The sequence below is a fragment of the Erythrolamprus reginae genome, chromosome 1 (assembly GCF_031021105.1).
Source record: "Erythrolamprus reginae isolate rEryReg1 chromosome 1, rEryReg1.hap1, whole genome shotgun sequence".
NCBI classification, from domain to species: domain Eukaryota; kingdom Metazoa; phylum Chordata; class Lepidosauria; order Squamata; family Dipsadidae; genus Erythrolamprus; species Erythrolamprus reginae.
This window is the reverse complement of record NC_091950.1, coordinates 319,036,159-319,058,464: the sequence shown is the minus strand read 5'-3', so window position 1 is coordinate 319,058,464 and position 22,306 is coordinate 319,036,159. Positions and strand designations below refer to the sequence as shown.

The following is a 22,306-nucleotide window of genomic DNA, read 5'->3' as shown; positions in this document are numbered from 1 at the left end:
ATAAGAGAGAAAAAAACACCAACCCTCACCTGTTTTTGGAAATGGTTCAAGAGTGTGTACACACACACACAATGGGGGGAGGAGACAGGGATGGAAAAAGAGAGGAGAGTGTCATTTTGGTTGGTGGTGTGCTCCAGGATTTTGTAAATGTAAAAAATGTGCCAGGGCTCAAAAAAGGTTGAAAATCACTGGACTAAGTCATATTATTTGAAGAGCCACAAAAAGGACAAATGATAGACAGCATTATTCGTTGAGGAGCACAGTAGCATTTTAAGATTTTGTACTGAACCCATAAGGTTCAGTATGATAACAAATTTGGCAAGTAGCTCAATTGCTATAAAAGTTCAATTCTAGATAATGATTAAAATGATTAAAGCGTTTATGGGTAAAAACATACTATTTAACTATTTCCTATACTAAGGTACTAGAGAAGGAAGGAACTATTAAGTATTCAATAGTGCATAAACTTACTACCCCCACTGCATCCCTGGTCACCTGTGGGGCCAACAGGCCATTAAAAATAATAATAATAATATAATAATAATAATAATAATAATAAGAAGAATTTATTAGATTTGTACGCCTATCATTACTGACAGCTCTGTGTTTTCACTTTAAATTTTGAACTTTACGGAGACATTTTCTCTAGTTAAAAATCATTTGCTTGTCTTGCTTGGAGTGCAGAGTTCTAAGGCTCTAAGGTCTAAGATACTAATAAATGCTTTAAAAATCACATTCAACTCCTTCATCTCTTGTGTCTCAATGTTCAGCTTCATTTGTAATTTGGCATTGATGGTGTTTACTATTTTATTCGAGAGGTTGGTGGCTTACCATAAAGTGGAATTTAGAACTGCTAAGTCACCAATCTCTCGTTGAGGTGAACATGGGGCTAGGCTCTGTAATTTCAACTGATCTACAATAGTTGCAAAATTATTAACCAGAACTGGGTAATTCGTTAATAAAAAAGACTATTTAATGTTTCACCAAACACCGCGAGCGAGCCTAACACGGCATACTGTATACGAGAAGCAACGCATTTACCAAACATGGACCAACCCCCGTCCGGCTCCTGCTTGGAGGACGGTGGATGGGGTGGCGAGGGTGTTTTAAGACAGTTGCGTATTTTACGTCATTAACGTGACCGGCCGCGACGTCTTTTAGAGGCCCCGCCCTTCTCCCCGACGCTCTCGCTGGCGTGGGAACGGAGGTGGGGCGGAGCGAAGGAACGCCACCCGGAACGAGGCCTTTCTCTGCCCCGCCCCTCACCGGAACGAGCTCGAGAACCTCTCGGCAACGGCTGGTGTACCGTTTGGCTGGGGGACTCGTTCACACTCGGGAGGCGGAAGACCGGCTTGGGCGGTGAGTCCCGGGGCTGGAGAAGTGGAGGAGGGTCCGGGGACTTGTCTGGCTGCTACTGGGCCCGGTCGAGTAAATTCGTGCCGTTGCTTGCGGCTGGGGAGGCTGCCCCGGCGAGCGGAGTCCGAGGACGGGCGGCCACACAGCCGTTTGGGGAGAAACCGGGAGAGATGAAGGGTTGCCGTCGTTGTTTGACAGCTGGTGCCTTTATGAGGGCGCCTCCTTGGCCGGAGGGGGGGGGGGCGGTGCGGGTGGGGAAAGGGGGCTTTGGTCTCTCCGCTGCCTCGGCATAGGGATGGAGGAAGGCGTTCTGTGTCCGCCGGTTTGCCTTTCTTCCCTTGGCGCTCCCCCCCCCTCCTTTCTCTCTCCCTCCTCCACCACAACAACCACGGGAGACAATGGCAGAAAAGGGGCGGGTGGGGGTGGAAAGTAGGCCGTCCCGGGCTCCAATGCCTTCGCTGTCTCCGTCCTTAACTAACGAGAAAAGGTGCGCAGATTCACACAACGCTGGGCACGCCCAACTCCGGCTGCTTCCAAGAAAGAGCTCTTTTGTTCGCGGCGGCGGCGGCGGCGCCCAGGGAACCCGACAGCTGCGAGCCGCCGCCGTTTGCTTTTCTTCTTTAGCTCTCCTACTTTACCACTTCGAAAGGTTTTCCCATTTTTGGGGAGGGGTGGGCATTCGAAATGAATAAAGAAACGAGGAAAGTGGGAACGCGGCCCTCTTCTGTATTCGCCTCTAGGTAGCTAGACGCCCTCCCCTGAAAAAAAGCCCTGTGAGGAAAACTTAAGAAAACCAGGCACCCTGGTTTTAAAACTGTAGAGAAAGGTGTTGCTGTACCAGTCCTGATTTGTTTGTAAGGATGGACAGAGAGGATAGTTTTAGTGCTGTATTATAATAATAATAATAATAATAATAATAATAATAATAATAATTATCACACATTCCTAGATGCTTGGGAAGTGTTCGACTTATGATATTGTGATACGAAATCCAACATATAAGTCTTGTTTGCTGTGTATTACTATTTTTGTGTGTGCGGATAAAATAATAATAACAATAGCAATGCAATAGCAGTGATAATAAAACAGTGTTCACATAATGAGGATTCAGGAATGCTAGCCTAGATTACCATTGTAAGCAAACCAACCTTTGTTAAGGAGGGGGTGTTGAAGGACCTGTAAACTCTGTATTTTGTGCAGAAATGCAATCCCTTTTAATTTTTATATTTGAAATGTTGGTATATTCATTCTTGATCTAAAAAAACCCAAAGTTCCACCCTGGAGGTGGCTCTGGATTGATGGCAGATTCCATTGGTTTCTGGAACCATCTTTTATTATCACACTGATATAATGATAATTATAACAACAATAACAATAGCAACAATACAACAGTTGGAAAGGATCTTGGGGATCTTCCAGTGCAACCTCCTGATTAGGCAGGAAACTACACTACAGACAAATGGTTATCCAACATCATCTTAAAAACTTCCACTGTTAGAGCATTCACAACTTCTGGAGGCAAGCTGTATCTTGTATGTGTGAACACCTTGTATGCATGGGAAATGTATTTTAAAAAGATTATTTCTCTGTTGAAAGTGAAGTAAGTCTGACAAATTTGAAAGCTAGAGACAACATACAGTCAGAACTACAGCAACATTTGGACAGCAAATGTTTTTAATTGAAGCCACAAAAACGAGCACCAAGGTTCTGCTTGTTAAGTAAATCAGGAAGAAGTTCATCCTGGGGCTGATATCTTAGGGAACAGTACAAAATCTTGAAAAAAAGTACTTAAAAACCTCTAGCAATGAAAGAATAGAGTGAATTTTATTTAGTCTGCCTAGCTAGTGAAAATAGAAAAATGAATAGCAATTATAAGATGTGAATGTGTCATATAATAATGTTTGACTTTAGCTGAGTCATAATGGTCAACAGTTCTTTGAAAATAAAATTTGGAGTACTGTAGTTCTTAATTCAAGTAGAATATAAGGTCATTGTGTAAGCCAAGAAACTCAGAATTAACATTTTCATTGGGATGTGAAGGAACCATGTTTTATTTTAGAATAGATCTGCTGAAATACTATCTGCTATTTAAGCTCTTCGATATTTTCTTCCACAATAAAGCAGTTTTTCTGAAATTATTTTCTGAAATCTTAGGATGAAATAAAAACCCTAAATCATATTCAGGTACAGTGTGAGTCTTAGTGATTTTATGAACATGTCCTTATAATATTATGGGAAGTAATACTAAAATAGTTTGAAATTGCCTTTTTCTGAGAATTTCTTTCCTCATTTCCCAATCTGGCCTACAGCCTTTGTATTTCTGATCCTGCTGCATTTCCAAGTCCAGAGGTGCTGCCATCTGCTGAGACTACATGGAGAAATGCATGATGTTTTTAATATAAAACATGAACAATACAAACTTACAGACATTGAGAAATAGCTCTTGACATTAGTCTTTGAGATCTGTAGTAATTATTTCTAAGTAGGTTTATGTACAATGGCCTTAATTCTGATTAAAGCTACAGTATTTTTAAATCACAACTATTTTTAAAATCCTTATTTTCCAGATTAATTGCCATTCATATGATTATCTAGAAGTTTCTTTTTGAATCTATCATATGATGTTTTCTGTTAGGTTAGCTAAGACAGTGAAGAGATACTGTATATTGGTGGCTGCTGGTTAAAAAGCTATGGGTAGCCCCTGACATACAACCACAATTGAGCCCAAAATTTCTGTTAAATGAGTTTTTCCCCATTTTACAATCTTTCTTGCCACAGTTGTTAAGTGAATCACTGCAACTGATAAGTTAGTAACCTGGTTGTTAAGTGAATCTAGCTTCTTCATTGCTTGTCAGAAGGTTGCAAAAAGTCCTTATGACATAGCAATGATCATAAATATGAACCAATTGCCAAGCATCTTAATTTTGATCATATGATCATGAGGATGCTGCAATGTTTGTAACTGTGAAAGATGGACATAGGTCACATTTTTCAAAGCCATTGTAACTTTGAATGGTCACTAAAAAAAACTCTTGTAAGTCAAGGTCTACCTACTGTATATTACCACATCAAAAAACACCTCAGAGAGTAGCTAAACACGAAGAGTAGAAGTGTTTGTTGTATTTTCAGATTATAATTGATCAGAAGTAAATAATATATTTCACACCTAATTTGCAATTCTTCTTTTCTGGGAACAGTTTTGCAATATTTTAAGTATGTTTTGTTTTATTTAGAATGTATTATGGTTCTGATTCAGAGAACTGTATATGCTGACAGGTAAATTATTATGTACGGGAAGTCATGGATGAACAGAGCATTGACAATTCCTTTTATTGAGTTGAAGAGAGATGTTTGTCTGGAATCTGTTGCTCCTAAATTAAGTGTAAATCTCTCCTACACCCCCCAAGGAATATCAGCAGATACAATGTGCAGGGCTTTATGGGCAGGGTTTTTTTGTCTGTTCTAGTTTTTAAAATGTCAGGGTTCAAATGTTTTAATACAACTTGTAATGACTAATATTTGAGAATATTTAATTTTCTTATTATGAAGCTATATTGTCTGAATTAAAATTCAGTATTCAATCATTTCCAATCTCAATAGGCAGGTGGTTTATTTCTGTCTTCAACTATAGCATTTATATCTTTGAGTACAGAATAAGCTGTTTGTAGTCACGGAAGCAGAACTAATATGCATATAATTATGCTATATTGTTTTTTTTTTTCAGATATTCAGGGGCTAACATAATTTATATTTTCATAGCCCTTTATCTAAATTTTCAACATTCGTTTTCAGAGAAGTAGTTTAGCCGGCACCTTTATTTAGGCATTTTTTAAAGAAAGTGTCTACATATCATTTTGCCCTGAGCTTCAAATCAGAAATATTGCTTTACTATGCTATGAGTTCTGGTCTTACTTTAGGCAAGAAACTCAGCTGGATGATTTTTGGCTAGACAATCTCTTTTCAGTCTGTGATATCAGGCTTAAGCAACAAGCCCATTGGTCGGTCCCTGTCACCACCAAAGGATTTGGTTGATCCAAAAAAAGAAAACCCTGAACATGCAGGAAAAAATGGGAAGAAAAGTTTGTTTGTTTGTTTATTTGTTTGTTTGTTTACGTATATATGTTCGATATATAATATTGAACCAAAAGACATGTACGGTTTTTTAAAATGATTTATTATTAGATTATGGAAAATTCTAGTAAAATATACAAATAGGCCCACAATTTAACAGACCTGAATTTAGCAGACTTCAAATACACTGGGTATTTTTAGACTTCATTGACCAAAGATTACAGGTCGTCCCTGACCTATGACCACAAGTGAGCACATCATTTCTGTTGCTAAGCAAGATAATTGTTAAGTGAATTTTGCCCTGTTTTATGACTTTTGTCATAGTTGTTATGTGAATCACTGCAGTTAAGTTAGTAATATGGTTGTTAAGTGAATCTGGCTTCCTCATTAACTTTGCTTGTCAGAAGGTTGCAAGAGGGGATCTCGTAACCATGGGCACGATGCAATGGTTGTAATGTAAAAAACAATAACCTTTTTCAGTGCTATTGTGACTTTGAACAAAAATCACTAATTGAATTATTGTAAATTGAGGACTACCTGTATTTTTCGTGAAGTAATCCAGATGATTTGTCATGTGGATCAATTTATATAAGTTAAAATTTATATTTTGAAATTGTTTTTAAACATAGATGGCTTGTGATACTGTATCTTTAATGTCTCTGTGATTCTGAAAGTTGTTTCTGTCAAAATAGATTAAATCTATTCATAATGTGTAATTGGCAAAGTTTGGAATAATGTGTAATAGCTTTGCCATCTCATTTCATATATTAGATCTGAATATTTCTTAATCATGAAAGCAGTCAAAATAGCAATGCCAATAGCACTTATATATTGCTCCATAACACTTTATAGCATGCTCTGAATGGTTTACAGAGTCAGCATATTTTTCCCAATAATCTGGCTCCTCATTTTATCAACCATGGAACGATGGAAGACTGAGTCAACCTTCAGCCGGTCAGGATTGAACTTTTCCTACGTGTGGACAGAATCAGCCTACAATACTGAAACCATTCAGAGTGACCATTGCCTATATGATAGGTCATTTTAGGAGAATCACTTAATGGGTTTAGAAAATGAAATTGAATATTTAAAGCGTTAATTTGTGCATCATGGAAAGCTGAAACTTGTCATATAAGTAAGTATCCTTGATTTGGTAGAATTTCATACATTTGTCTGGTGAATTGTACTCTTGCAGAGAACTTGGTAATTACAATGTTTACTCCATAGTTCATGAATTTATCACATAATTTAGACTTAAATTGAAGAAAGTAGGGAAAAGCAGGAGGCCACTCAGTTGATGAACTAAATCATATCCATGATGAATATACAGATCTGATAAATAGAGAAGAACTATGCATGGAGGTTCACAACATTGTTATTGTTCGCAACACTGTTATTTATCATTTTATCCTACAACTTTTGGTTGTGTATAAGTGTTTTTATTTGTTTTGGTCTATGACTGTAATAGTAATAAATTTGATTTGAATTGAATTGAACATTGTTCAAGAGGTAGCAACTAAAACCATCCCAAAGAAAAAGAAATGCAAGGAAGCAAAATGGTTGTCTGAGGAAGCTTTGCAAATAGCTGAGAAAAGAAGGGAAGCAAAAGGCAAGGGAGGAAGAGAAAGATACACCCAATTGAATGCAGAATTCTGGAGAATAGCTGGAAGAGATAAGAATGCCTTCTTAAACGAACAGTGCAAAGAAATAGAAGAAAACAATAGAATAGGGAGGACCAGAGATCTCTTCAAGAAAATTTGAGATATGAAGGGAATGTTTCATGCAAAGATGGGCATGATAAAGGACCAAAATGGCAGGGACCTAACAGAGGCAGAAGAAATTAAGAAGATATAACAAAATTACGTAGAGGAACTATACAAGAATGAGCTGATAATAACAGTGGGGGTGGTCACTGACCTCGAGCAAGGCATCCTAGAATGTGAAGTCAAATGGGCCATAGAAAATCTGAGCAACAACAAAGCTAGTGGAGGTGACAGCACCTCACCTGAGCTATTCAAAATCTTAAAAGACAATGCAGTAAAAGTGCTGCACTGAATTTGCCAGCAAATTTGGGAAACCCAACAGTGGCCACAGGATTAGAAAAGGTCAGTTTACATTCCAATTCTAAAAAAAGGCAATGCCAGAGAATGTACAAACTATCGCACCATTGCATATGCTAGTAAAGTTATGCTTAAAATCCTGCAAGCTACGCTCCAGCAGTATGTGGGTTGAGAAGTACCAGAAGTACAGGCAGAAGAACTAGAGATCAAATTGCCAACATAAGCTGGATCATGGAGAAAAATAGGGAGTTCCAGAAAGGCATCTACTTCTGCTTCATTGACTACGCTAAATAAAGCCTTTGATTGTGTGTATCACAACAAATTGTGGCAGGTTCTTAAAGAGATGGGAGTACCACACCATTTTATTTAAGAAACCTATATGCGAGTCAAGAAGCAACAGTGAGAACTGGACATGGAACCACTGATTGGTTCAAAATTGGGAAAGGAGTCCGGCAAGACTATATACTGTCACCCTGCCTATTTAATTTATATGCAGAACACATCATGAAAAAGGCAGGGCTGGATGAATCAAAAGTTGGAATTAAGATTGCCAGGAGAAATATCAACAACCTCAGATATGCAGATGATACCACTCTAATGGCAGAAAGTGAAGAGGAACTAAAGAGACTCTTGATGCATGTAAAAAAATAGAAAGCTGAGTTGAAACTCAACATTAAGAAAACTAAGATCATAGCATCTGGCCCTCTCAATTCCTGGCAAATAGATGGGGAAGAAATGGAGTAGTGACAGATTTTGTTTTCCTGGGCTCCAAAATTATCTCAGATGGGGACTACAGCCAAGAAATTTAAAGATGCTTGCTTGGGGAAGAAAAGTATGACAAATGTAGACAGCATGCTAAAAAGCAGAGACAGCACCCTGCCAACAAATGTGTGTATGGTCAAGGCTAGGGTTTTTCCAGTTGCAATATATGGCTGTGAAAGTTGGAGCATAAGAAAGGCTAAACGCCAAAGAATTGAGGCCTTTAGCTATGATGCTGGAGAAGACTCCTGTGAGTCCCTTGGACTGCAAGGCGACCAAACCAGTCAATCCTAGAGGAGATCAATACTGACTGCTCTTTAGAAGGCCAGATCCTGAAGATGAAACTCAAATACTTTGGCCACCAATTAAGAAGGAAGGACTCACTGGAGAAGAGCATAATGCTTGTAAAGATTGAGGGCAAAACAAGAAGGGGACAACAGAGAATGAGGTGGCTGGATGAAGTCACTGAAACAGTTGGTATGAGCTTAAACGGGATTCCATAGGATGATAGAGAATAGGAACGCCTGGAGGAATGTTGTCTGTGGAGTCATGATGGGCCAGACACGACTTCACAACTAACAACATCAACCTCACAGAATCTGATGCAAATTTGGAGGTCAAGTGAACAAGTGCCTTACAAGTAAAAGTACGCTGTTTGCTTCAGTCATCTGTGCTAGAATTTTTTTCAGATTGCTTCTTTATTTTTACAAATTTTGGTTTTGATATTTTTCTGTTGAAATTTTGAGGAAAACATAGCAATTTTTAATGAACAATTGAGAAATTAGTTACTAAGGTAACTAATTATGTTATTGTGTTATTTTTAAGGATGACATGACAATATCTTCTATATCTTAATATCTTTTGTGTTGGGTTAATATTTGCTAAACACATCTGATCTAGTGATACCTTGAAACATAGTTTCATTATGATATACAACATCAAGAATAAGAATCTTTAAAGGAAATCTGTAAAGGAAATTTAAAGGAAATCTGAAAAATCACAGGTCTCACCTAAAGTGAATGTTCTAAAAACTTTATAATTGGATTTTATTCAGTCCTAATTCTCCATTATAGAATACAAATCATTGGCAAAAGAGGTCTACCCATGCTTCCTGTGTATTTCTTAGCTTTGTTGGTTAAATCTATTAAAATACTTTATATAGCTTATATGATCATATTTATACTTTTGGTGTAATGTTTTGCTAGTGTATTCATTTGAGGATTGTATTAATAAATTATGCATTAGTTTTTGTGCTTATTGTGATATGTGAACTTGGCAATTTCCATTCAGACCAAAATCTTAATCCTTTGATTAAAGTTGGCTTCTTCAGATTCTTTTAGAAACTAATAACCATTGTTTCTGGGTTCAGATGTACCAAGAAAATATAGCTAATCTTGTATCTTCTTTCCCACTACTGTATTTATAAATGGGAAGGTACAAGAGAAAGAGGAAAGGGCTACAAATTATGGATAAAAGCCAAGCAGTTTTAAAATCAGTCTTAAATCAGGTTTGATTATCCATATGCCACTTAGGTCGAATTTGTCATTGAGATGCCTCATGGCAATTTAAATTTAAAAACTTATCAAGTTTTAGAAAAGAGTAGAAGAAAAAGTAAATCAAATCAGCTGTGAATTCTGAGTTGCTGTTAGGACACACTGTGGTGCAATGTGAAGTCTGAATGAATCTGGTTAACAGGAAGATTACAATTTAAAATAAAATAATAAAACGTGAAATAATAAAAAATGCAATCATAAAATGGATAAAAGATTATCAGAAATAGAATTAAAATTCAACTATCGGGTTTAAATCTGTTGAATTAAGTAACTGGTTATCAAAGAGATAGATTGTATTAGAGGTACTATTTGTTTCAAGTCCTTAATATGTTTTCTTATTCATATAAACATTGGTGATTGGGTTGTTTGTTGTAGTTGGAATTCTGCTTGTGCTAGCAGACTTTCCAAACATGCTTTGACAACTGTAGTCAGCTGATTGTAATATGTACAATAACATCAGGTGGTCTGAACCTTCTAAGAGCAGTGTACATCTAACCAGAACTGTGTGTATTTTTAGGTTTCTTGATTGGTAACAGGCAAGCACACGTACTTTAACATATCTAATGAACTGAACCTACTTGCTGACATTGCTTCATCAGAAATGAGCAGCTGCTTTTCATAATTTGATCATTAATTAGGCACAGTATATATCAAAGGCTATTATTCTGTTATGATTGGACATTTTCATTGCAGTAAGCAAAACTTGCAAGCAAGAATGTGGTGACAGTGTAATTAAATATACATTGCTGAATAACAAGTCAGCTCCTTATGCACACATTCTACTCCCTGTATTTCCCATATTTATTTTCAAGTTTTAATCAACAGAGATAGTTTGTGTCTCAAATCAATAATTATATGCAAACGTATAGCTGAACTGTATTAAAAGTTGATATTATTGGCTGGAAGAAATCACAGAAATGTTTACTTTATTTAGCAATCTTTGGAAGGAAATATTTCAAAATCATGCTCATGGATTTGGCTCCAGTTCATTTGAACGATTTTTCTATTTAAAGACAGCTATGATTTAGTCTATAATCATCCACAAATAGTGAGAGAGCCAAGAGTATTTTCTGAAATAATAAGTCCCTCAAATGCATTGTTAAAGTTTAAAAGTTTATTGCAACAGACAACAGTATAAATACTCATACTTCAAGAAATTTGAAACAAAATTGTAAAGAGCATATGGTAGAAACCCTCAGATGTAATAAATTACATATATTGGAAAAATTTGGGCTTTTTCTCCTGATTTTCTTGGATATGATAGAGGTATTTCAGCTAATCTCACTAAGGTTGTCTTTTGGCAGATTTACTTAAAATATGTTTGTTTATGTTGAATACTCTTTCAGCAATATCTCTCTAGATGGAAATATTGTGTCATTAAATTTACATTGAAAATGAGAGGTTGGATTTATGGGCTTTAGAAACTTGAGATGTGAGAACCCTTGCTGTATTTCATGTACAACTTCCAGGAACCGAAGGATGGTATTGTTGCAATTTAATACACTAGTGTTTACAAAACAAGCAGCAGAAGATTAATTTCATTTGTAATACTTTTTTCTTGCCTTTTTGTTCTTTTTGTTAGTAATTTTTTTAAAAAAAATGCAGATTTAATTGGAAACTAATAAAATAAAAGGTGACTCAAGTACGGGAACTCTGGTTATTCTTTCTCACAAAAGAAAAGGGATATTCGTACATCCCGATGATCAGTTAAGGAAAAATTCTATACCTGGACTTCATTATCCATGACTTTGTTATTTGGGATTTCAGATATCTACCATTGATAAAATAAACCCAGAACTCATGATCTGTGGTAAATGGTTTTGCCTGTCTGCAGTTTTTGGCACTCAGTTCTGAACTCTACCGTTATGTACATTTGCAAAAGGGTACATATTTTGCTTCTGTTCTCCCAATTTCCCAGTGATCTATGCTGTTTTGACCTTATATGGTCAAAACTTCCTGCATATACTTCTTACACACTTGTTCACTCAATGAAAGTGAACAAGTGTATAATGGAGAAATATGGCAAATGTTCATGCAAGTTTTGCCTTTAAGATTCTGCAGCTGGGAGTGCCATAGGGGATAAAGTGTTTAATTTGACCCATTAATGGATGACAGTATCAAGTTCAATAGGCAGAAGTTGCTTCCCAACTCTGTAAGGACAGGTTCTGAAAAACAAGACCTGGCAAAGCATAATTATCTGCTACTTTTTAATTTAGTCACACCAAGCACAACCAAAGTTAATCAGGAAACAATACAGTTCAGAGCAGGAGCAAGTGGAGTAGTTTCCCCCTTCTTCCATATTTTGATTCAATAATTTTATAGACTATCTTTATTTCAGCTGTTTCCTTATATTTCTTCATGATTTTTTTTAAAAATTGGTCATTGTCTAGGTCTAACTCCCAAGTCTCATAGACCTGCTGACTGATAAGTGGTTTCATTAACCATGATTATATGCTGGAATGTAACTATTATGAATATGAAGCTCCATTTCTACATTTCAGTTATATGATAATTGAATGTTACACTGTAGTCTTTTGTAGTTCAATGGAATAGCAGGGGACAGCATCTTTGACTTAACTGGATTAATGCTAAGAATTAAGTAGCAAACTATAAAAGATTGTAAAGTATTAACAAAGTTCTGCATTCTTTGGGACTATTTGGTATTTACATCCAATTGGCAAGAGTGTTCTATGAAAGAGTGCAACATCATATCAACATTAGTTACAATGTTATAATCTGGCTACAGAATTACTATATCTGAGTACAGTGGTACCTCAAGATACGAACTTAATTGGTTCCAGGGGGAGGTTCGTAAGACGAAAGGTTCGTAAGACGAAACATTGTTTCCCATAGGAAACAATGTAAAGTCAATTAATCCGTGCAACAAAAAAAACCGCCGCAAAAAAACGCTGCCGCCCGGCTGTCACCTTTTAAAACAGCCGGGCGGCTTCCCTCTCTCTCTCTCCTTCCTCCCTCCTCCTCCCGTATTCCGCCTCCCTCCCAGCCCGCTAGGCAGGCCAGTGGTCCCCGTCACGGAGCACAGCCATGTGGGCTCCGCTCTGTTCCCTGCTGGCCACGGAGCCCGGCCCCGTGGGCTCGGTTACATCTTCCGCTGCCAGCCAGGCAGCGCAACAAAGAGAGGCATTTGCTTTCCTCCCGCCGGCCCCTCAATCGGGCCGGCAGGGAACAGAATGGAGCCTTCTGCGGCGGCTGCCTGCTGGGCTGGTAAGGGGGGGAGCCGAGCCCAGCCCCGTGGCATTCGCTTTCCTCCCACCCGCAGCCGACTGATCGTGGGCGGCTTCCCGATCTCGGAGAGCTTCCTGGGCATGAAAGCTCGCGAATGCAACAAGGACGAAAGCCAGGAAGCTCTCCGAGATCGGGAAGGAGCCCACGGTCAGACGGCTGCGTGCGGGAGGAAAGCGAATGCCTCTCTTTGTTGCGCTTCCGCCAGCATGGCCTGGCTGGCAGCGGAAGATGTAACCGAGCCCACGGGGCTGGGCTCGGCTCCCCCTCTTACCAGCCCAGCAGGCAGCCACCGTGGAAGGCTCCGTTCTGTTCCCTGCCGGCCACGGAGTCCGGCCCCGTGGGCTCGGTTACATCTTCCGCTGCCAGCCAGGCAGCGCAACAAAGAGAGGCATTCGCTTTCCTCCCGCCGGCCCCTCAATCGGGCCGGCAGGGAACAGAATGGAGCCTTCCGCGGCGGCTGCCTGCTGGGCTGGTAAGGGGGGGAGCCGAGCCCAGCCCCGTGGCATTCGCTTTCCTCCCGCCTGCAGCCGACTGATCGTGGGCGGCTTCCCGATCTCGGAGAGCTTCCTGGGCATGAAAGCTCGCGAATCCAACAAGGCCGAAAACCAGGAAGCTCCTTCCCAAGCTCGGAGAGCTTCCTGGTTTTCGTCCTTGTTGGATTCGGGAGCTTTCATGCCCAGGAAGGTCTCCGACAGGCGCGTAGCTCCTCCCATCCATCCAGAAGCCGAAAGTTCTGCCCTTTGTTCACCAGCCTCCACGTTTTTCTTTCGGCTTCGGGCTGGACAGGAGAAGCTAAGCAGCCGGAGACGTTGCCAGCCCAGAAGCAAGAGATGCAGGATCGGGCCGGCGGCAGGCGCAGGGCAAGGCAGCAGGTCTGCATCCTGGGCAGGTGGGTGGGCGGCGGGCGAGGAGGCGCGGCCGAGCGGCGACAGCGGTGGTTCTCCTCACTTCGCCCGGTCCTCTCCTGCCTCCTGCACTGATGTTCCCCGCTGCGTCGGGCGCCGCCAGCCCCAAGTTGGATGCACCCTCGCTGGCCTGCTCGGCCGCGGCTCCTCGCTCGCCGCCCGCCCGCCCAGGATGCAGACCTGCTGCTTCGCCCCACGCCCGCCGATCCTGCACCTCCTGCTTCCCCCCCCCAGCCAAAAATACAAAGGCGGTCTGCCGCCACCCGCGGAGCAATGGGAAGCTGAAGCCGCCGGCGGTTTCAGACTCCCTTTGCTGCAGGCTGCTCTGCCCTGCCTGTCATGCGGCAGCAGACCGTCTTTGTGTTTTTCGCTGGGGATAGAGCAGGAGGACCTTCCTGACTCCCTCCCCCAGCACCGGACCTCTTGCCCTCCCTCCCAGACAAAACCCCAAAGTTGCCTCCCGAACCCGGAAAGAAGCCCCGCCGCCGGCTGTCACCTTTTAAAACAGCCGGGGGGCTTCCCAGCAGCCTCCCGAAGCCGAACGCCAAACCCGAACATCCGGGTTCGGCTTCGGGAGGCTGCTAGGAAGCCCCCCCGGCTGTTTTAAAAGGTGACCGCCGGGCTGGGGGGCTTCCCAGCAACACCCCGAACCCGGAAGTTCGGCAAAAGTTCGGGGTTCGGGAGGTTGCTGGGAAGCCCCCCAGCCCGGCGGTCACCTTTTAAAACAGCCGGGCGGCTTTCCAGGAGCCTCCCGAAGCCGAACGCCAAACCCGAACTTCTGCATTCGGCTTCGGGAGGCTGCTAGGAAGCCCCCCCCCCGGCTGTTTTAAAAGGTGACCGCCGGGCTGGGGGGCTTCCCAGCAACACCCCGAACCCGGAAGTTCAGCAAAAGTTTGGGGTTCGGGAGGTTGCTGGGAAGCCCCCCAGCCCGGCGGTCACCTTTTAAAACAGCCGGGCGGCTTTCCAGGAGCCTCCCGAAGCCGAACGCGGAAGTTCGGGTTTGGCGTTCGGCTTCGGGAGGCTCCTGGAAAGCCGCCCGGCTGTTTTAAAAGGTGACAGCCGGGCTGGGGGGCTTCCCAGCAACCTCCCGAACCCCGAACTTTTGCCGAACTTCCGGGTTCGGGGTTGGGGGGGGTGCTGGGAAGCCCCCCAGCCCGGCGGTCACCTTTTAAAACAGCCAGGCGGCTTCCCAGGAGCCTCCGAACGCCAAACCCGGAAGTTCGGATTTGGCGTTCGTAACACGAAAAAAGTTCGTAAGAAGAGGCAAATTTTTTCTGAACCCCGGGTTCGTATCACGAGTTGTTCGTAAGACGAGGGGTTCGTATCTTGAGGTACCACTGTATTTTAATAGAATTTGGTTTACTTTCAGTTAAAGTACCATTGTATGTATGTGTGTATGTGTATACCTACACACACACCCACACACATATACATACATACATACGTACATACATAATATACTGTGTGTGTGTGTGTGTGTTTTCTGTCGCATCACCCTGGTATATTGAAGGAGCATCAAAGTTCTTTTTTGCCTCTAGGCCCAACCCAGGGCCATTTCAAGGCAGTTAACTATATTCTGCATGTATCACATGTTTTTGCTGAATTTTTAAAATTAAGGGAGACTATTTCGGCCTTGTTCTGGCCTCATCAGCTAGCCATACCCTTACTGGGATTTGATCCTGTAGCTTCTGCCTTGTAAGGCAGAGAATTAACCTCTAGGCCACAGGAGCTGATCCCATCAGCTTTGTACCAGGGAGGGGCTATATGTTTTTTCTGTCGAATCACACTGGCCTTGTTCTGGCCTCATCAGCTAGCTATACCCTTACTGGGATTTGTACTGGGTACAAAGCTGAAGGGATCAGATCCTATGGCCTAGAGGTTAATTCTCTGCCTTACAAGCAAGCTGATGAGGCCAGAACAAGGCCAAAATAGTACTATCCTAGTCTCCCTTAATTTTAACAATTCAACAAAAACGTGTCTCACACACACACACACACACATTTTCCTGTCAAATCAAAGATACTGTCCAGGTTCAAATCCCGGTCACAGTATAGCTAGCTGATGAGAGCAAAATAGCTAGAAATAGATCTATACTAGTCTCTCTTCCTTTTCATTATCAGCAAAAATATGTTTTTTACACACACACACACACACACACACATATTTTAATCAGATCTATTATTTTCCCAGCCTGTTTTTTTAAATCAAATATGCACCTGTTGCAATAGTCACGAATGTAACTTCTTCCTTTGATCTTCATGTAGCATTCTAAGCATGTTTACCAATGCATCTGGAAATCTGTTGGAGAAAAATGCTTGAGAAGCGAAGGCTGATTTTGGGGATATAACTGCTTTTCTTTTATCTACCTCCTGCTTTAAATTTCCCTATCACAAGGTGCTCTCTAACTGGGCATTTGTTACCAGTAAATGTGATATTAATTAGAATAAGTGGTTTATTATTTAGTGCTTTGATTTACTTTCCTATTCAAATATCCTTAAGTTTAATATTGTTAAAATAAAGATTAGAAATTAGGAGAAAAAAATGCTAAAGTTAATTAAAGACTTGATAAAAATATGGTGTTTTTTTCCTAATTCCTAAATGCAGAGATAGTCAGGAGCCAAATAAAATTACTGAGGGCATGCATTCCATAGCTTGGGACTGACATAGTATTTAATTTTATAGGAGTAACCAGAGCAAATTGTATATGAAATAGAGATGTGGAGGAGGGGAGAAAGGCTAGACTTGGGGAAATCAGGACAATGATATAAATAATTATTAATAATTAACATTTAAAGATTATTTTAAATATTATGCATCAGCATAACAATAGAAAGGCACTGTTGCATTGTCCTCCACATTTCTAAGTGAAGAGCAGTTTCAGTTGTTCATTGGAAAAGGATAATTATCTGGATGAGAATTCTGTAATTGGGACAACTAGCACTGGGAAGACGTTATTTTTGACTTTTGCACAGTAAACTGAATTAGCCAATGGGATCATGAGCCAGGCTTTTCAATTTTGATTTAAATACTTCAGTCATATGACATTACTTGAAGCATATCTGGTCATAAGCTTCCTAGAGCTATACAGACCAATGGTTATATTGGTTAAACAACTTCAGATCAGTGTCAAACCACTTAAGTTGGGTCTGGTGGCTCAAAGACAACCAGTCCAGTGTTGATAGGAAGAGTACTTTATGGCAACTTTGTTCTGGATCAGACATAGCTTCTAGTTAGTCTTTTAACAGTCACTCTACATGGAATTGATAGTTCTATGCAATAAAAAGATTATTAGAACATGGATTGCCAAAATTAGTCTGCTTTGGCCCAGACAGACTTGCATATGATAATCCAGCTGAGATAACTGTACCTTCAGAATGAATGTGTCCTGGTCTACTATAGGCTAAATTCCCAGGGGTTTTTTTGCTGCACCTTTGTGTTACCTGAATTTAGCTTTAGTTTATTGGTGCTTATGAATCCATCAGACACTCAAGTGCCTGTACAACCTTCTCTGATTCAATTCAATAGATGAAATACATATATGTAGAGGTTGACCACCTACATGGTTATAGATAGCTCATGGTTATTGGGTCCACAGGCTACTTGCTGAAAGTTTCAGAATACAGTGATCCCTCGAGTTTCGCGAGGGTTCCGTTCCAAGACCCCTCGCGAAACTCGATTTTTCGCGATATAGCGGTGCGGAAGTAAAAACACCATCTGCGCATGTGCGGCCATTTTTTCATGGCCGCACATGCGCAGATGGTGAAGTTTGCGTGTGGGCGGTGGGGAAGACCAAGGGAAGGTTCCTTCAGCCGCCCAACAGCTGATCTGCTCGGTAGCGCGGCAGCAGCGAGGAGCCGAAGATGGGGTTTCCCCTTTGCCTGGGCAACGGGGAAACCTCATCTTCGGCTCCTCGCTGCTGCCGCGCTACCGAGCAGATCAGCTGTTGGGCGGCCGAAGGAACGTTCCCTGGGTCTTCCCCGCCGCCTCGGATCCTCGCTGATGCCCGCCCGCCGTTTGCCGCTCGCCCCGTTCGGCGGCCGCACATCCCGTTCGCCCGCCGCTCGCCCCGTTCGCCCGCCGCTCCCCTCGTTCTCCCCCCATTCCCCTCGTTCGCCCGCCGCTCCCCTCGTTCGCCCCCCCACTCCCCTCGTTCGCCCGCCGCTCGCCTCGTTCGCCCGCCGCTATCGAACTTGCTATCGAGCCTGCTAATGAAATCCAACCCGCAGCGGCCCTTTCCCTCTCCAGGCTGCGGGAGGGGTCCGGAGAACAATGCCTGGCGCCGCGCTCCCGGCTGGGCTTTTTTCCCCCATTTCCCCTCGGGTGGAATTTCAGACCCTCCGCCGGTTGGATTTCATTAGCAGGCTCGATAGCAAGTTCTTCCTCCCTTTAGAAAGCCCCGCAGCCTCCTCCGCCCGGCGAGGCCGCCAGCGAGGACCCGCAAAGCCGCCGCCGCCGCAGCGAGGCCAAGCCGCCCGCTCCCACGGCACGGGCTCCCAACACAGCGCCGCTCAGCCCGCCCTCGGCGATGCCTCCGCGGATCTGCAAACCCAGCCGAGCGACGCCTCTAGTCTGGGCGAAGGCAGTGGGCAGGCCCCGCCGCAGCAGTCCCCGCGGGCACCGCGCGCCAAGGGCCGGCCAGGCTGCCGGCCAACAAAGGGGCTCCCTCGCCTCCCTCGGGCAGGTTTACAAAGGCAGCGCGGCAACTTGGAGCCCGGCACGCCCCGCAGCCCTCGCCTCGCCCGCCCCCGCCTGGCCGGCGCTCCGGCTACCCCCGGCTGAGGAAGAACCGAGTAGCCCCCGCCCTCCCCCGCCCGGCTCCCTTCAGCCCCCCGGGGCCAAGCGGGCGGGGGGGCGGGCGGGACTTTGCCTGTCTCCGCCGCCAGCATCGCCCCTCCGGCGGGCCGGCCTCCCCCGCCCGCCTCTGCTGCAGCCGCCGCCGCCTCCCCGACTGGCACAAAAGGGCCCCGCCCGCCCCGCCCCGAAGCTTACCTTGCGAGTTTTTGGCTGCGGGGGGAGAAGTAGGATTTTCCTAACTCCCTCCCCCTGCAGCCAAAAACTCAAAGCCTGTATCCTGCCGCCCGGTTTACCCAGGACACGAGCGGCGAAGTGACTTGGAGGAATGGAAAGTCCAAACCGCCCGGTTTCAGTGGGGTTTCCCCGTTGCCCAGGGATTCCTTCGCCCGAACGGAGGTGGCTGTGGTGGGTTCAGGAATCCCTGGGCAACGGGGAAACCCCACTGAAACCGGGCGGGTTAAGCCTCCTTCGGCGACTGCGGAACTGCTTGCTGTCAACTTTGCACTGGGCAAAGAACTCTTCACCTCCCGCCAGGCACGGACGAAAGGCGTGGAAGTCTATTGTAGCAGCTGCTACAGCGGAGATATTTGGGGGGGGGGAGGCAGGAGGCAGGAGATCCGGCCCTTCACTTGCCCTCCCAGCAAAAGGCAAAGCCGCGCAGCTCCCCAGCCGCCAAAGGAGGCTTAACCCCACCCCTCTGTCCCACTCATCGCCCGTGGTCGGCATAACCTCCTCCTGCCTATCCCCGCTCTTCTGCCGGCCACGGGCGATGGGTGGGACAGAGGGGTGGGGTTAAGCCTCCTTTGGCGGCTGGGGAGCTGCGCGGCTTTGCCTTTTGCTGGGAGGGCAAGTGAAGGGCCAGATCTCCTGCCTCCTGCCTCCCCCCCCCAATGTCTCCGCTGTAGCAGCTGCTACAATAGACTTCCACGCCTTTCGTCCGTGCCTGGCGGGAGGTGAAGAGTTCTTTGCCCAGTGCAAAGTTGACAGCAAGCAGTTCCGCAGTCGCCGAAGGAGGCTTAACCCCACCCCTCTGTCCCACCCATCGCCCGTGGCCAGCAGAAGAGCGGGGATAGGCAGGAGGAGGTTATGCCGACCACGGGCGATGGGTGGGACAGAGGGGTGGGGTTAAGCCTCCTTTGGCGGCTGGGGAGCTGCGCGGCTTTGCCTTTTGCTGGGAGGGCAAGTGAAGGGCCGGATCTCCTGCCTCCTGCCTCCCCCCCAAAATGTCTCCGCTGTAGCAGCTGCTACAATAGACTTCCACGCCTTTCGTCCGTGCCTGGCGGGAGGTGAAGAGTTCTTTGCCCAGTGCAAAGTTGACAGCAAGCAGTTCCGCAGTCGCCGAAGGAGGCTTAACCCCACCCCTCTGTCCCACCCATCGCCCGTGGCCAGCAGAAGAGCGGGGATAGGCAGGAGGAGGTTATGCCGACCACGGGCGATGGGTGGGACAGAGGGGTGGGGTTAAGCCTCCTTTGGCGGCTGGGGAGCTGCGCGGCTTTGCCTTTTGCTGGGAGGGCAAGTGAAGGGCCGGATCTCCTGCCTCCTGCCTCCCCCCCAAAATGTCTCCGCTGTAGCAGCTGCTACAATAGACTTCCACGCCTTTCGTCCGTGCCTGGCGGGAGGTGAAGAGTTCTTTGCCCAGTGCAAAGTTGACAGCAAGCAGTTCCGCAGTCGCCGAAGGAGGCTTAACCCCACCCCTCTGTCCCACCCATCGCCCGTGGCCAGCAGAAGAGCGGGGATAGGCAGGAGGAGGTTATGCCGACCACGGGCGATGGGTGGGACAGAGGGGTGGGGTTAAGCCTCCTTTGGCGGCTGGGGAGCTGCGCGGCTTTGCCTTTTGCTGGGAGGGCAAGTGAAGGGCCGGATCTCCTGCCTCCTGCCTCCCCCCCAAAATGTCTCCGCTGTAGCAGCTGCTACAATAGACTTCCACGCCTTTCGTCCATGCCTGGCGGGAGGTGAAGAGTTCTTTGCCCAGTGCAAAGTTGACAGCAAGCAGTTCCGCAGTCGCCGAAGGAGGCTTAACCCGCCCGGTTTCAGTGGGGTTTCCCCGTTGCCCAGGGATTCCTGAACCCACCACAGCCACCTCCGTTCGGGCGAAGGAATCCCTGGGCAACGGGGAAACCCCACTGAAACCGGGCGGTTTGGACTTTCCATTCCTCCAAGTCACTTCGCCGCTCGTGTCCTGGGTAAACCGGGCGGCAGGATACAGGCTTTGAGTTTTTGGCTGCAGGGGGAGGGAGTTAGGAAAATCCTACTTCTCCCCCCGCAGCCAAAAACTCGCAAGGTAAGCTTCGGGGCGGGGCGGGCGGGGCCCTTTTGTGCCAGTCGGGGAGGCGGCGGCGGCTGCAGCAGAGGCGGGCGGGGGAGGCCGGCCCGCCGGAGGGGCGATGCGGGCGGCGGAGACAGGCGAAGTCCCGCCCGCCCCCCGCCCGCTTGGCCCCGGGGGGCTGAAGGGAGCCGGGCGGGGGAGGGCGGGGGCTACTCGGTTCTTCCTCAGCCGGGGGTAGCCGGAGCGCCGGCCAGGCGGGGGCGGGCGAGGCGAGGGCTGCGGGGCGTGCCGGGCTCCAAGTTGCCGCGCTGCCTTTGTAAACCTGCCCGAGGGAGGCGAGGGAGCCCCTTTGTTGGCCGGCGGCCTGGCCGGCCCTTGGCGCGCGGTGCCCGCGGGGACTGCTGCGGCGGGGCCTGCCCACTGCCTTCGCCCAGACCAGAGGCGTCGCTCGGCTGGGTTTGCAGATCCGCGGAGGCATCGCCGAGGGCGGGCTGAGCGGCGCTGTGTTGGGAGCCCGTGCCGTGGGAGCGGGCGGCTTGGCCTCGCTGCGGCGGCGGCGGCTTTGCGGGTCCTCGCTGGCGGCCTCGCCGGGCGGAGGAGGCTGCGGGCCTTTCTAAAGGGAGGAAGAACTTGCTATCGAGCCTGCTAATGAAATCCAACCGGCGGAGGGTCTGAAATTCCACCTGAGGGGAAATGGGGGAAAAAAGCCCAGCCGGGAGCGCGGCGCCAGGCCTTGTTCTCCGGACCCCTCCCGCAGCCTGGAGAGGGAAAGGGCCGCTGCGGGTTGGATTTCATTATCGAACTTGCTATCGAGTAGCGGCGGGCGAACGAGGCGAGCGGCGGGCGAACGAGGGGAGTGGGGGGGCGAACGAGGGGAGCGGCGGGCGAACGAGGGGAGTGGGGGGCGAACGAGGGGAGCGGCGGGCGAATGAGGCAAGCGGCGGGCGAACGAGGGGAGTGGGGGGGCGAACGAGGGGAGCAGCTGGCGAACGGGGCGAGCGGCGGGCGAACGGGACGTGCGGCCGCCGAACGGGGCGAGCGGCAAACGGCGGGCGGGCATCAGCGAGGATCCGAGGCGGGGAAGACCCAGGGAACGTTCCTTCGGCCGCCTAGCAGTTGATCTGCTCGGCAGCACAGCACCAGCGAGGAGCCGAAGATCTTCGGCTCCTCGCTGCTGCTGCGCTGCCGAGCAGATCAGCTGCTAGGCGGCCGCTCGAGAGCAAGAGGGGGAGAGAAAGAGAGAGAAGGAAAGAAAGAGATGAGAGAGGGAGGAAGAGAGTGTGAGAGAGGAAGAAG

At 46.3% G+C, this 22,306-nt stretch overlaps 1 protein-coding gene across 4 annotated transcripts in view; it reads left to right on the top strand.

Annotated features, from left to right (window-relative positions):
• The first annotated feature begins 1,183 nt into the window (after positions 1–1,183).
• FBXO30 (F-box protein 30) overlaps positions 1,184–22,306 on the top strand; it is a 38,145-nt gene continuing 17,022 nt past the window's right edge. For 3 of the 4 annotated variants that reach the window (XM_070733664.1, XM_070733663.1, XM_070733665.1), the window contains exon 1: positions 1,184–1,359. The gene's annotated coding sequence lies outside the window, so the exon portion shown is untranslated. The remainder of the gene's footprint in view (positions 1,360–22,306) is intronic. The other variant, XM_070733666.1, reaches the window with a different exon arrangement.